Consider the following 14,055-nt stretch of genomic DNA (forward strand, 5'->3'; position numbering starts at 1 on the left):
AGTGGGTCGAACCGATCCAGCACTAAACATGAAGACAGGCACGGAGCCTCAAATTCCTGTACTGTTTCAAATGTGGCAGGCAAATATTTGCCAGTAAGATTTTTTTATTGTCCACTGTCATTTCCACTAATAAGGTTCTTCCATCTTCAGAGGCGTACTGTAATTGTGGGTTAAATTTAATATATATTGCCACTCCCCTTTTCTTTTTATTCATGTCTGTTGCTGTAAATAAACTACCAAGTTTCTTTTCAAAAGGTGTTGGTCTTTAGTTAAAATATGGGTTTCTTGTAAACAAATTATATCCATTTCCAATTTTGTCAGATATCTGAAGGTCTTCCTCCTTTTAACAGGAGAATTAAGTCCATTCACATTAATAGAAGTTATTGATGCCATTATGGATTTTCCTTATCACTATCTTTTTTATCTTTTTTAGTCTGCTGTCTTGTTGGGTATTTCCGTGGTTCATTTGGATTCTCTTCACCAGAGGTTTCTTCTTCCTCTTCATCGTCCTTCTTTTCCTTCCCTTCTTCTCTGTCCAGAAAATTCTAGGCTTTGAAAATGGAGTTTATCCTGTACCTGTTCTCTTGATAAGTAAAAACAAGGCCTTCCGGCATTAGCCATGTATAGGATATTTCTCTTTCTCTCAAGAAGCTTGTTAAGGCTTGGTATTCTCTCCTCTTTTGTCTCACTGGCCATGGTACCTCTTTCAGAATTTTCACCATATTTCCAGCTATCATCATTGGTTTGTCTCTTGCTTGCTTCAAAATATCATCTCTGGTCCTCTTTCTTGTAAGCTTCAAGTGAACTTCACTGGGCAGTTTATTCCATCTTGTAAAGCTTTATGGCACTCATCTGACTTGATCAAATTCTTCTTCCATCCTTTGAGGAGTCACCTGTAGAATTTCAGCCAAGGCTTCACTTAATATTTTCTGTAAATCTTCAGTTTTCTCTTCTGGTATGTTTTGGAACCTCAGCATATAGGCAGCTCTGTCTATTTCCAATTGCAAGAGTCTGGAATCATGTATGTTCTGTTCTTTTCCCAGTTGTTCCACCTTTTGAGTATTATCTGTCACCTGGGCATCTAATGCCTTTAAGGCTTTATTGGTCTCTACTGTCTGTTTGCTGTTCTCTAAAAGCTCTTGTTTAATCTCTTCCATCTGCTCTCCTATATTATCTACTTTACTAGTCAACTGTGTTATGGCAGTTAGTAGAGTATTTTGCATTTCTTTCATATCTCCTTGCATGGTCATATATTTCCCTGGACCAGATGAGGAGCTGGGTGAAGATATTGGTGGTTAACCTTCTTGATTATCCTTTTTTAATTGTTTCTTAAAAGCTAATCACAGCTTTATTTTCCATCCTTATTAATATAATTGCACTCACAGCCACAAGATCCGTATGCTGCCTCTTGAGGATTTGTTTTGGAACTCAGTATTCCTGTTTATAGTAGATAAACTAATCTCTGCCAGGCAGCACCAATGTTATAGAATTATTTTTAAAAAAGAAACTGCCTTCTAGCTTCCGTCAACAATTTACCAGACCCAAAACAATGATAAGAGTAATAGTAAACAAAATATTTTTAGTACAAAACAGTTCATCTCACTAAAGCAGAAACAATTCACTATAACAGCTCAATTAAAATTCAAATCACAGCAGGGTCATCCGACTGCTTCAAGATGTTAATTTGTAATCCAGGGCTGAATACCCCATTTATAATCCACAGGTGAGATCAAAAATTAAAAATTAAACAAGCAACCCAAGAGAAAAAAAAAACACCACAAGTTGAACCAGATGCACCCAAAAAAGGTAATAACAAAAAATAAGAAAAATTCCACATATAGTATATAAAATAGAGGAAAAGTAGGAAAAATGAATCAAAAGCCAAAAATATTCAAACCATATAAAAAGAAAAACAAAATTAAAGGGTTATATCCATAACATCCACCATCAGAGAATTGTAATCCACTTTAAAAATTTGCACAGGTATTCCTCCTTCAACCAACAATCAGGTTATATTTTATTATCCAATATACAAAGCCCACCAGGATTTAAGTATCTAATTGGAGCTCACATAAATTTGTTCAGAGTACTTCAACATAAGCTTCAAATTACTTCTTAAACCAACTGTCCTTCTCATCCAATAACATTCCGAGTCCGGTACAAGGTGTTGGTCATTACCTTTAAAGCCCTATATGGCCTAGGACCTGCCTACCTTAGGGACCGTCTCTCCCCACACGTTCCCCAGAGAGTACTACGATCGGGTTCACAAAACCTGTTAGTAATCCCCGGGCCAAAGGAGGCCCATCTGAAATCCACCAGGGATCGGGCCTTCTCGGTAACGGTGCCTTACTGGTGGAACCAGCTGCCGGAAGAGGTGAGGGCCCTGCGGGACCTAGGGCAGTTCCGCAGGGCCTGTAAGACAGCCCTCTTCCGGCAGGCCTACAACAACTAACTGACACTGAGAAATTTTTGGATGGAACTAAAATGCATTTAATAGACCGCTGGTTTTTATGTTTTTTATGTCTTATTAATTTATTGTTTTAATCTTTATTATGTAAATGTTTTTAAGCTAAATTTATGTAAGTTTATTATGTTGTAAACCGCCCTGAGCCACTTCGGTGGGAAGGGCGGGATATAAGTCAAAATATAAATAAATAAATAAATAAAAATAAATAAATAAAGCAACTTTCCCAAAGTCAAATCTTTCTCCAGAAAGAAGTTTAAAACAGATCAATCTAATTCAGCCATCAAGTCTCTTCTATATTTAGAAATTAGTGTGATTCATACTTCTCATGCAGGGATTATAGAGATCACCAGGTTAGGCAGAAACTTTTGGAAGCCTCGAAAAAGGAGAGAGAGTCCCCCCCCTTCTCTGCCTTTGCCACTGTCTAAGTTCCGCTTCAACCTCAGCTCTCTGCTTTTCCTGCTTGTCAGAAACAATGCCTCAGAATTCAGTAGTGAAAGGAAAGAAAACTTACAGTCTTCATAGTAGTGATGCAGCTTGTCCCACTGATGCAGAGTCACTTAATTTGAAAGAAGAAGAAAAGTCCGGCAGTCAACCCTCGAGCCATTTTAAAATGGCGATCGAGACAGCGAGGCTTGGCGCAAGCTGGAATTGGAGGGCAGCTGCCGCTGTCACCCCTGTTCGACTGCTTGAGCTGCTTGCTCTCCAGGACCCTTCCTGGGCCCCAGAATCGAGTCTCCCCTTATGGGGAGACCCCTCTGCTGTCAGATTTAGAAGTGGCTCTGGACGCGCTGGTCCGAGCCGCTCCTAATGATGAGTCGCCGAAACCGGAAGTCTAATAATACTGCTATTCAATGTGGCATCATGAGGTCCCATCCTATGACATCACTAGATCCCCATGACATAAATAAGCCATTACCTATGAATCCCTATTTTGAGGTTGATAGACACCCCTTCCTTCTAGTATACTCTTACGATTTCTCACCATATATTATAATTACTCACTATATATTATCTGGCTATTGACCTTCTCCACTCCTCAAGGAACTACTACTGAGGGGCATGGGACAGGGTGTCACAGGAATAAAACAGGATATGGTTTGGTATTTGTAGTGGGAGAGTGATATCAGCAGAACTGGTCGTTTTCTTGTAGAAGGAACAGTTTGCATCTAGAGATGGGACAATCACTAAACAAAAGTAGAAATGCTATGCAGAAAAATGCCATCCAGCATACTTCTGTTTGGTAGAAAGATGGGATAACTGTTCTAAGTGGAGAATGTCCCTATCAGGTAATACTTGTTGATTCATTGCTACTCCTGGCTCCCACTGCCTTGGAAAATAAAATCAAAGGGCGTTTTCGCACTGACCTTCAAGTGGTGCGACCACCCTCCTCACGCCGGCGGATCTGCAGGGATTTCGCACCAGAAGCGCCGGCTCACCCAAAAGAGCCGGCGACTTCCGTCGCGAAACCAGCTCAAACGGAAACCGCCAAGAAGCAGGAAAACGTTTGAGCTGGTTTCGCGACGGAAGTCGCCGGCTCTTTTGGGTGCGCCGACGCTTCTGGTGCGAAATCCCTGCAGATCCGCCGGCGTGAGGAGGGTGGTCGCACCACTTGAAGGTGAGTGCGAAAACGCCCAAACAGTGAGATTCCAGACTATACAGTTGCATCAGAAAATTTCCAACAGCTCTCAAATGCTGGAGATGTGTGTTTACTATATTTGTGAACAGGAGTTATTCAGACTGGTTTTTGGTTAGTAAATACCAACTGTATATCACAACAGAGGTTTCCTGTTGGTGTTTCAGGTCAGAAAACATTGGGGTTCAAATGGAAACAAGGTTACTTTGACATTATTTCTTTTTTACAATAAAATTAAATATCCTGACTCCAGTGACTTGCATGTTAACTAATCGGCATAATGTTTTGTACTTCATTTTAATAGATGCTGATTCTTTTGTAAACCATTTGGATGCTAAGAAAGACATAGGACTTATTCTGCCTGTTACATTTCTATCTTAACTCTTCCTCCTCAGAGCTCAGGGCAATATTCTTTAGTTTCTTTTCCTTTTTTCATCCTTACAACAACCCTGTAATATAGACACACAATAAGCTCCATGACCAAATGGGGGCTATGAACCTTGATCTTTCTGGTCCTAGTCCAACTTTCTATCCCTTTCACTGGCCCTTGTTCTCCTCAGAAATACTCTTGTTTGACACCAGCTTCATCTGAGCTATAAATGATCTTCTGAGGGTGTGGAGGGTCATGTACAATGTTCTTCTTATGAATGGACAGGTGATGACTCACATTCCTCTGTATCAAGATGTATGTCTTTTAGTCTCTCTTTTTATTGCAATGTACCTGCCACAGGGTTCAAGAGATTTGACCTTGACAATCAAAGAGGCTAAAAGAGATGTCACAAGCTTGTTTGATTTGAAGCTTAGATGATTTAAAGATGATAGATAATCTCATCCCTGCCAGAGCATGGCTCTGAGGGTTTCCAAAAAAGGCAGAAACTCTCATTTGTCATTCATTCACAGCTTAAAATGTCAGGGGAAAAGTGTTTTTAACCTGCAATGTGTCTGCTATGGCCTTCAATGGTCTGGCTACAAAGTACAGTTCTCTAAATCTTTAGCATCAAAAAACTGAAAACATGATTAAATTTCTATGTCCTTTTTTTCATCCTCTAAATGGCTAAAACATAGTTTGTAACATTATTGTTTTGGAAACAATGATGCACACACAACTTCAAGATGGCAATATATATTTCATATTTTTGGCTCTTAGGCAATGCTGTAGCCAAGCTGGGACAAGTAGATGCATCACCCCTTCCAGAACATTCACTTGCCATCATAAGCATTTTTTATGGATGTGATCTTTTAAATGTCTATGATGACAACTTTAATGCAGTGAGAAAAGTTTTTTACAAGATATTTTTATTTTTAATAAATAAATTAGTCACTGCAGGTGCTTCTTCCTGTTCCAGTTGGTAGTGCTCCAAATTCCATCCACCTGCTGTGCTCAACTCTGCCAACCCCAAATTCCCCTGGACTCAAGGTGGATTTTTCAAGAACACTATCACAGTAGTATTATAGGTGATTTTGGAGGGATCTTTGACTGATGTGACAATGAGTGCGGTAGGGTACTTAAAAGAAATAATGAGTGATTTATTAAAAGGAGGAGGGTAACTTAATAAAGTTATTTCTTTAATGAAGCTGTTCATTATAGGCAGACAAGAGTCTTGTTTAACACTCAATACACTCTGATGCTAAGAATATGTATCCACATGAAAGTAAGGGATTAAAATATACAGAGATACTTGGCCTTGGTACACAGGTTTTTCTCACCAGTACAATTGTGATATTGCCAGAACTACTAGAAAATCAGATGCCATTTCTTTGGTTAACCTTAACAACCTTCAGAGCATGGTCTTATAGTCTTCTTCTTAGAGGCCATAGTAGAAGAATGACTGGTGTTTGCAGTGCAAGAGAGTATGTGACTACTTTCAGTGCAGCTGTAGAATATAAGACATAAAGAGGCTCTTTCATTAATTTTTAGTTCTTCAGCATTTCACAGATGGCTAGTGGCTTTGACCTACTACATTTGGACTTTCTTTTTTTTGCTGCTGTTTGGGTTCCTAACAGCATTGGTTTTTCTCCAAGCTGCCTCATGGCATCATGATCCATTTGCTGTCTTTCTGTGGTTTTCTCAATGCTTCTCCATGTTTTCTCAAACCAACTTTGTTCCAATGTTTCGTGCAGATACACAACCAGACCACCTTTCATAAGGATGGTTTTCTGCATCCATGTCAGCATCATTTTCTGTTCAAAGGCACCATTTCCCCAAGATACAAGGAAACAGCAGAGGAAAGGGGAAGAAGGGGAAAAGGGAGGATTTGGGTAACTACCAACCTGTCAGCTTGACATCTATTCCTGGAAAGATTTCAGAGCAAATAATCAAACAGTCAGTCTTTAAGTATTTAGAAAGGATTATGATCACCAAGACCCAGCATGGATTTCACAAAAACAAGTCAAGTCAGGCTAACCTTATCTCTATGTTTGAGAAAGTTACTACCTTGCTGGATCAGGGTAATGATGTAGACATAGTTTATCTTGATTTCAGTAAGGCTTTTGATAAGGTTCCTCATAATATTCTTGTTGACAAGTTGATAAAATATGGTTTGGATGCTGTTACTGTTAGGTGGATCTGTAACTGGTTAACAGATTACACCCAAGGAGTGCTTGAGAATGGTTCCTTGTCCTCTTGGAGAGGAGTGACATGGAGTGCCTCAAGGATCTGTCCGGGGACCTGTTTTGTTCAATATCTTTATAAATATAAAGTTCTGTATTTAGATAGGAAAACTCCAATGCATAATTATAGAATGGGGGAGACTCAGGGCTTTTTTAGTAGAAAAAGCCCAGCAGGAACTCATTTGCATATTAGGCCACCCCCCCGATATTACTATGGTTTCACACAGGGCTTTTTTTGTAGAAAAAGTACAGCATGACCTCATTTACATATCAGGCCACACCGCCTGATGCCAAGCCAGCCAGAACTGCGTTCCTGATCAAAAAAAGACCTGGGGAAACTTGTCTTGGCAGTAGTTTGGGCAAAAAGGATCTAGGAGCCTTCGTGGACCATACACTGAACATGAGTCAGTAGTGTGATGCAGTAGCTAAAAAGGCCAATGTGATTTTGGGCTGTATCAACAGAAGTATAGTGTTCAGATTATGCGAAGTGATGGTATTGCTTTACTCTGCTCTGGTTAGACCTTACCTAGACCAATTTCTCACTAGCATTGCTCTCCCCCCAAGCATCTGTTTCCCTCAGCACAAGCCATCTATTTTTCATCAGTTGCTCTGTGGGTGCATTTTGAAGTGGGGCTCTTTCTGGTTCTCTGTGCAGTTTTGTAATGTTGTCTTTTAAGGATTATGATGCTGCATGAGGACCTAGAAGGAGCCCCATGTCAAAATGCGCCTGTGGAACAGCTGGTGGGAAATCAATCACTCTCACTGGGGGAAAACAGATGCCTGTGGGTGGAGCAACACTAGTGAGAAATCGGTTCCAGAGTATTGTGTTCAGTTTGGGGGACCATATTTTAAGGATATAGACAAGCAGGAACATGTTCAGAGGAGGGCAACAAAGATGGTGAGGTGTCTGGAGATCAAGTCCTATGAGGAAAGGTTGAAGGAGCTGCGTGTATTTAGCCTGGACAGGAGGCGACTGAGAGGTGATATTATCACCATCTTCAAGTACTTGAAGGACTGTCATATAGAGAATGGTACAGAGTTGTTTTCTGTTGCCCTAGAAGGTGAGACCAGAACCAATGTGTTGAAATTAAACCAGAAGAGTTTTCAACTAAACATTAAGAAGAACTTCCTGACAGTTAGAGTGGTTCCTCAGTGGAACAGGCTTCGTCAGGAGGTGGTGGGCTCTCCTTCTTTGGAGGTTTTCAAACAAAGACTAGATGGCTATCTGGCAGCAATGCTGATTCTGTGAATTAGGCAGATCATGAGAAGGAGGGCAGGAGGGTTTGCATGAGGGCTTAGTTGTTATGCCCCCTTCTTACATGCCCGGGGAAATGTTGTTTGCCAGTTTTGCCAGGGATCCTGGAGAATTGTTGTTGTTCATCTCCTCCTCCTCCACCACCCCCTCCTCCTCCTCCTTTTTGCCATCGTCTGGGTTTGAAGCAGGGGTTTCTCAGGGTTGTAGGGAGAAGGTAATTGGGAATTTCCTGCATTATGCAGGGGGTTGGACTAGATGACCCAGGAAGTACCTTCCAATTCTATGATTCTATGAAAAACCTGTTTTCCCTTCTAAAGTATGCTGAAACCTTATTTGTCTCCCAATGTTTTGAATGTGGATTAGAAATAATTCTGAGACTTCTGCTTCTATTTGTGCAGATCAGCAAGGAGGACCACTGATATGGATTAGGGACATTTTCATGTATGAATCTTAAACAGTAATGTGAATACAAAATCTACATTAAAAAGCTGTATGCTGCTTTCTAACCCATATCAACACACGGCACAAACAGCATAAGGGCCTGAAATGATTTGGCCTAATTTGAGGCAGTTAGCATATTCTGACTTTTGCCTTCTCCTCGCTGTCTTTGCTGATTCCTCTGATCATATAATCCATGGATCTGATTTTACACATCCTGCAATTAACAAGTCAAAAACATTATTTCTCATGTATCTTCCTCTTAATTATTTCCTTTCATTACAGTGAACATTTGAACAAAATAGTTCATCCTGCATTAAGGAAGTTAGCTTTCCTTCCAGCTGAAACATATTATCTTGTAATATAGCCACAGACACTAACAATAATGACCCACAGAATTTAAACTCAAATTACTTCTGAAGATTAGGCTGGGAACTCAGGATACACGCACACAAATTTGGGCTTCGATCATGGTGTCTCCATCTATCCCATACAATGAAAGAAATGGCAATGTTTCTTAATTGTGGATATCCCTATCAGTAGGTCTTAATGGTTCTGGTCAAATATTATCAGGAACTGAAGGCATCAGTTGGAGAATGGTTGTGGCTCAGTGGTAGATCCTCTGCTTGGCATGCAGAAGATCCCAGGTTCAATCCCTAGCATCTCATATTAAAAGAACCAGGCAGTAGGTCATGTGAAGGACCTTGGCTTGAGACCTGGGAGAGCTTCTGCCAGTTTGAGTAGACAGTACTGACCTTGATGGACCAATGGTCTGGTTAAGTATATGGCAGCTTCATATATGTTCATGTACAATTTTATTTTCTCTTTTTGATGTAATTTTTATTATATTGTTGTAGTGTTCTTTTGAACCATCTGTTCTCCTGAGCCATCTGAATTGGAAAGGTAGAATATAAGTACTTTTAATACATTAAAGTATGTACAAAAAAAGGGACGACTTGAATGGTTGCCAGTATCAATGGTTGCCAGTATCAATCTCCCTGCTTCTAAGCCCAGGGAGGGGAGTGAAACGGATCACTGAAAAGGCTTGCAGCCTTTGCTGTTAGCCTAAACTTGCCGCAAGTCTTCTTAGCAATCAAGGTCACTGAAGGCTTGCAGCCATTTGAGAGTTCCTTTTGCTTTCCCTAGGGGGGAGCAAAAGAGACCACTCAAATGGTTGCTTTGGAAGTGACACTTTTAGGTTTCAGGCCACTTCTGGTTTTATCAGTTTTACTGGAAGTAGCCTGAAAAATGTTATTTTGGGGTGGGATTTCCAGAAGGGTAGGCTGAGATCCCTACAGAATGTGTGTGAAGTACATGGTGACCATTTTGTGTGATCCCTGGGAAAACTGACTTTGTTTTTGAGAGTAAACACTTAAATAATATATGTAAACTCTATTTCACAATAGAACAAACAAACTTAGTCAAAGTTCTCTTGTTTATGAGATGCCTGTCAGTTTGCAAAGCCCCAGAACATTGTATGGCTCAAGCATGAACATGGAAATTGCATTACCAGGTGAGAGGGGAGTTATTAAAGAAGTCAATTGTTTGGCAAATCCCAGATAATGCTTTCTGGCATTTGTAATACAGTTTTCTATTATCTCAATCTTATCCTTAATTCTACTATGATCTCCCATACTAGACAGACTGAAGCAACCATGTCCTTTATATTCTTTCAAGTCAGATTGCATGAAGTTTATTGCATATATCTATTTATTTACATCATTTGAAGGCTAAAATATATGACTCAGTTGACACTGAAATTTTGCCAAATCTAAATTTGCAGCTGATTTGGAGCTTTCTTTTCAAGTGACACATCTGACAAATTCTGTGTGTACCCTTAAAGAGTTTGGACAAGACCAGCAAAATTATCTTTGAGGAGCAGTTTCACCCCCTCCCCCATTTAATGCTCATTGGGTTTTTGGGTTTTACTAAGCTATAGCAACCAGAAAAGATTGCAGAGTGGGTCAGCCAAGCACCATGTGGTATCTTGATTGGAAAGCATGATAAGGACACTTGTAATAAATTGGAAAATGAAATAACATTGACGTTGTCTATTCAGCAGAGCAGTGAACTGACTCATGCAGCTGAATAAAGACAGTTCATTTCTGTAGGCGCATTTATATCTTATTACAGCTTAAGTACTTACATATCATGTAAGTTGGGCTTGATGACTTCATAGCTGTGACAAATGTAATTGGTAAAGTAGTTCCTAGCACCACATTTTTATGTATTGTTCCAAGAAGAATTAGTACCTGTATTTCTATATTATGGTCATCTAAAGATAATTTTGTGGAGTATGAAAATGGAAAACAGTTTAATGGATCCACACTTCAAAGATGGACAGAGAAGAGTAGGAAATGGAGGCTGTGTGGTTGATACACCAACAAAAAAATTCTATATTAAGCACAAACTGAATTTTCTCACTAGTTAATAATCTGTATCTTGTAAAATTCAAAAGGGCATACGTGGACTCACCTGAGGTCTACATGAACCTGGTAAATACTGTACAAGTGCATTCACACAGCATGACAAGATGATATATAATATAGCCCTATAATTACCACTGCTAACTGTTACAACATACTTCTATTGATAAAAAGCATGTGCCTGCCTTAGAATACAATCCTCCTTTGTCTGTAAGAGTGCACAGTTGATTTTTGAAACCATTTTAAATATTAATCTACTGTGGGAGAAATATAAATGAGCCTGGGGCATTTCTGTATGGCAGCTTAAATTAGCCCTGGCCTCTTTTTGATCAGGTCTTTGGTTTAGCATCCCATAAGGCTCTATAGTCTGGCTAAGTGCTGTATTTTTCCAAGCAAGCTGAACTAGGTGGGTACATTGTCTGATCAGATCAGACAATGTACCTCAATCAGGGTAGGGAATTTTAGACAGAGCTTCCAAAGGTCCCAAGGAAATAGTAAAAAGGTTTGCTGTTTCCAGAAGAGCAGAGTGGGTAACCTCTGAGTCAGCAGAGTAGGCTTCCCAATCCCCAGGTCCCAGCAGCGGATCCCTCGGTTTTACAGGCTTTCCCCTGCCCCCGCCGGCTGGCTGGTGGGGGAAGCCCTGCCACCACAGCCACCAGGCAGCTCTAGATCTTGGGCAGGTTTAAAAACCTGCAAACAGGTCTGTTTCAAAATGTCCTCATTAAATGGGGGAGGGGGTGAAGTACTTCATAAGAAGGGTCAGCAACACAGTCCCTCAGTTTGTTTTGCTTTCATTTCACAGCAACTAAGTGTGTGTGTGAGAGAGAAAGAGCAGCATAGCCCCTGTTCTTTTCAGATGTTGTTGTGGAGGAACCAGACCCAGTAAGGGTGTGTGTGTGTGAGTGTGAGAGAGAGAGTTGCCAATCCCCAGGTTTAGGATCATCAGAAAGCGGCAGGGGGGAGGGAAATGTCTACTGGGCAATTATTTCCTATGGAGAATGATTCCCATAGGAAATAATGGAGAATTGATCCACAGGTATCAGGGGCTCTGGGGGAGGGGGCTGGCACCAAAGGTAGAGGTAGAGGCACCAAAGTTTCCATACAGCATCTAGTGTCTCTCCCCAGGTGTCAAAAAGATTGGACCAAGCTCCTCACCTTCTGAGCTGGCACCAAAGGAGCACCATCTAGGATGGGAAGTCAGATGCCCAATCCTAATCCCAGCTGGCCAAGGTACAGGACCTCCATTTTAGCTGGATTAAGCTTCAGATGGTTTAACTACAACCATCCCACCACAGCTTCTAATGCCCTGGTCAGATGGTCTGGGGTGGCATCTGAATGGCCGTCCATTAACAGATAGAGCTGGGTGTCATCTGCATATTCGTGACAACCCAAACAAAAACCTTGGGCAATCTGGGCAAGGGGGCTCATATAGTTGTTAAACATCATTGGTGAGAGAATAGCTTCCTGTGGCATGCTGCATTCAAGTGGGTGCTGCAGAGAAGTCTGGTCACCAACCGCCACCCTTTGTCCCCGACCACGGAGAAGGAAAAAAGCCACCGTAAGGCTGGCAAGATCAGCAAGATCAGAAAGAGTAATCACGTCCACTTGGTTGCTAGATAGTAATTAGATTTTGTGCTCTGGAAGACTTGCCCTTGCTGATGGAAATACATTGATACATCTAGGTGGGTGCCTGGCTATTCAAGCTCCCATGGCAATGGGTAGGCATGTAGATGTGCCATCAAGTGAATCTGTCTCCTGCCCACAAGTGTGACCACTTGTTAACATAGCCTTGGCCTCTCCTTCTCCAAAGCATGGCATTTCTGGATCCTGAAAGGCTGTCAAAGGAAATTTAGCCAATTGGAGTAAGAGCAGACACACACATCTCAGTTGGGGAACCCTAGTACCATATGGATTGAGGGGGGCATTCCCAGACTGGGGCAACTTAGAGAGCTGACAAACTCCTGCTATGCCCCTGGGTTTACTCTTCTCCACTGGCACAGTGGCTTGTACCAGCAATTGGTCTGTGAAACTGCCACGTCTGCAGAGATATGATGAAGGAATATCTTGTTGGCTTCTTGTGCTCTTTCAGCCCTCCTCCCAGATTGTGCTGTAATTGAAAATATTTAATAATACAGAGAGGTTTAGGAGATGGATCTAAAGATCAGGTTTTCAGGTGGTTGAAGCAAAGTTAGTTACAACGCTGCTTGCCATACCCATGTGTCTGAGCCCACATCTATTATAGCACCTTACATGTTGATAGATCCAGGTAGGCAGCCGTGTTGGTCTGAACCTGATTCCTCATCTGAAGAAGTGTGCATATACACGAAAGCTTACATTCTGAATAAAACTTTGTTGGTCTTAAAGGTGATGCTTGACTCCTACTTTGTTTTACCTTATGTGGGATTTTCTTATCAGTATCTTGTGCAGATTATTCCAGGCTAAACCCTCTGAAATCAGTGGAGCCCAACTCTGCATAGGGTTAAGAATTAAGGATGTTCCTGAATACAGTGCAGTACAATCTTAAATGTGTTTACTCAAAAACAAGTCCCACTACAAAAAGAAGTCCTACTCCCAAATAACTGTGTAAAAGACCACAGTGTATGGCTTCAGTGATTTTTCCCATAAAAAAACAAAACAAAGAAGATATACCTTTTTATGTCCCTCTCAACCTTGCAAATATGCAAAGGGAAATTTGGAAGCCTTCGAGAATGAAACCCCATACTTCTGCCAAAACACAATTTCCATAGCACTGATTTTTCTGATTATACTTGATCAGGACTCTTGCCATTTTTTGCAATAGATATACTTCCATTTTGTTTATTTAGTCCTTTGCCAGAGATCCCATGGTAACCCCCAGAAGCCATAGAGCAGAGGGGATGGAGACCCCAGAGGGAGGCTCAGCTCCAGCAGCAGAGTACCAGGAGGCTACCTGGGATCTCTCCTTCACTCATGAGGCTTATGATGATCAAAAGTCATCATGAGGTTTTGCAGGTTGCTGGACTAAATCCAGCTGTGCCTGTGGAATCCTGGCCTTGGTCACATAGGGTTGCCAACTTCCAGGTGGGTCCTAATCTCCCAGAATGACAACTGATATCCAGATTGCAGACAGTAGCTTGTCTGTAGAAAATGGCTGTTTTAGAGCACAGATTCTATGACATATTCTGCTGAGGCACTTCCCATTCCCAACTAGGGTTTCCAACCTCTAGGTGGTAGCTGGAGATCTCCT

The sequence above is a fragment of the Heteronotia binoei genome, chromosome 1 (assembly GCF_032191835.1).
Source record: "Heteronotia binoei isolate CCM8104 ecotype False Entrance Well chromosome 1, APGP_CSIRO_Hbin_v1, whole genome shotgun sequence".
Taxonomy (NCBI): Eukaryota; Metazoa; Chordata; class Lepidosauria; order Squamata; family Gekkonidae; genus Heteronotia; species Heteronotia binoei.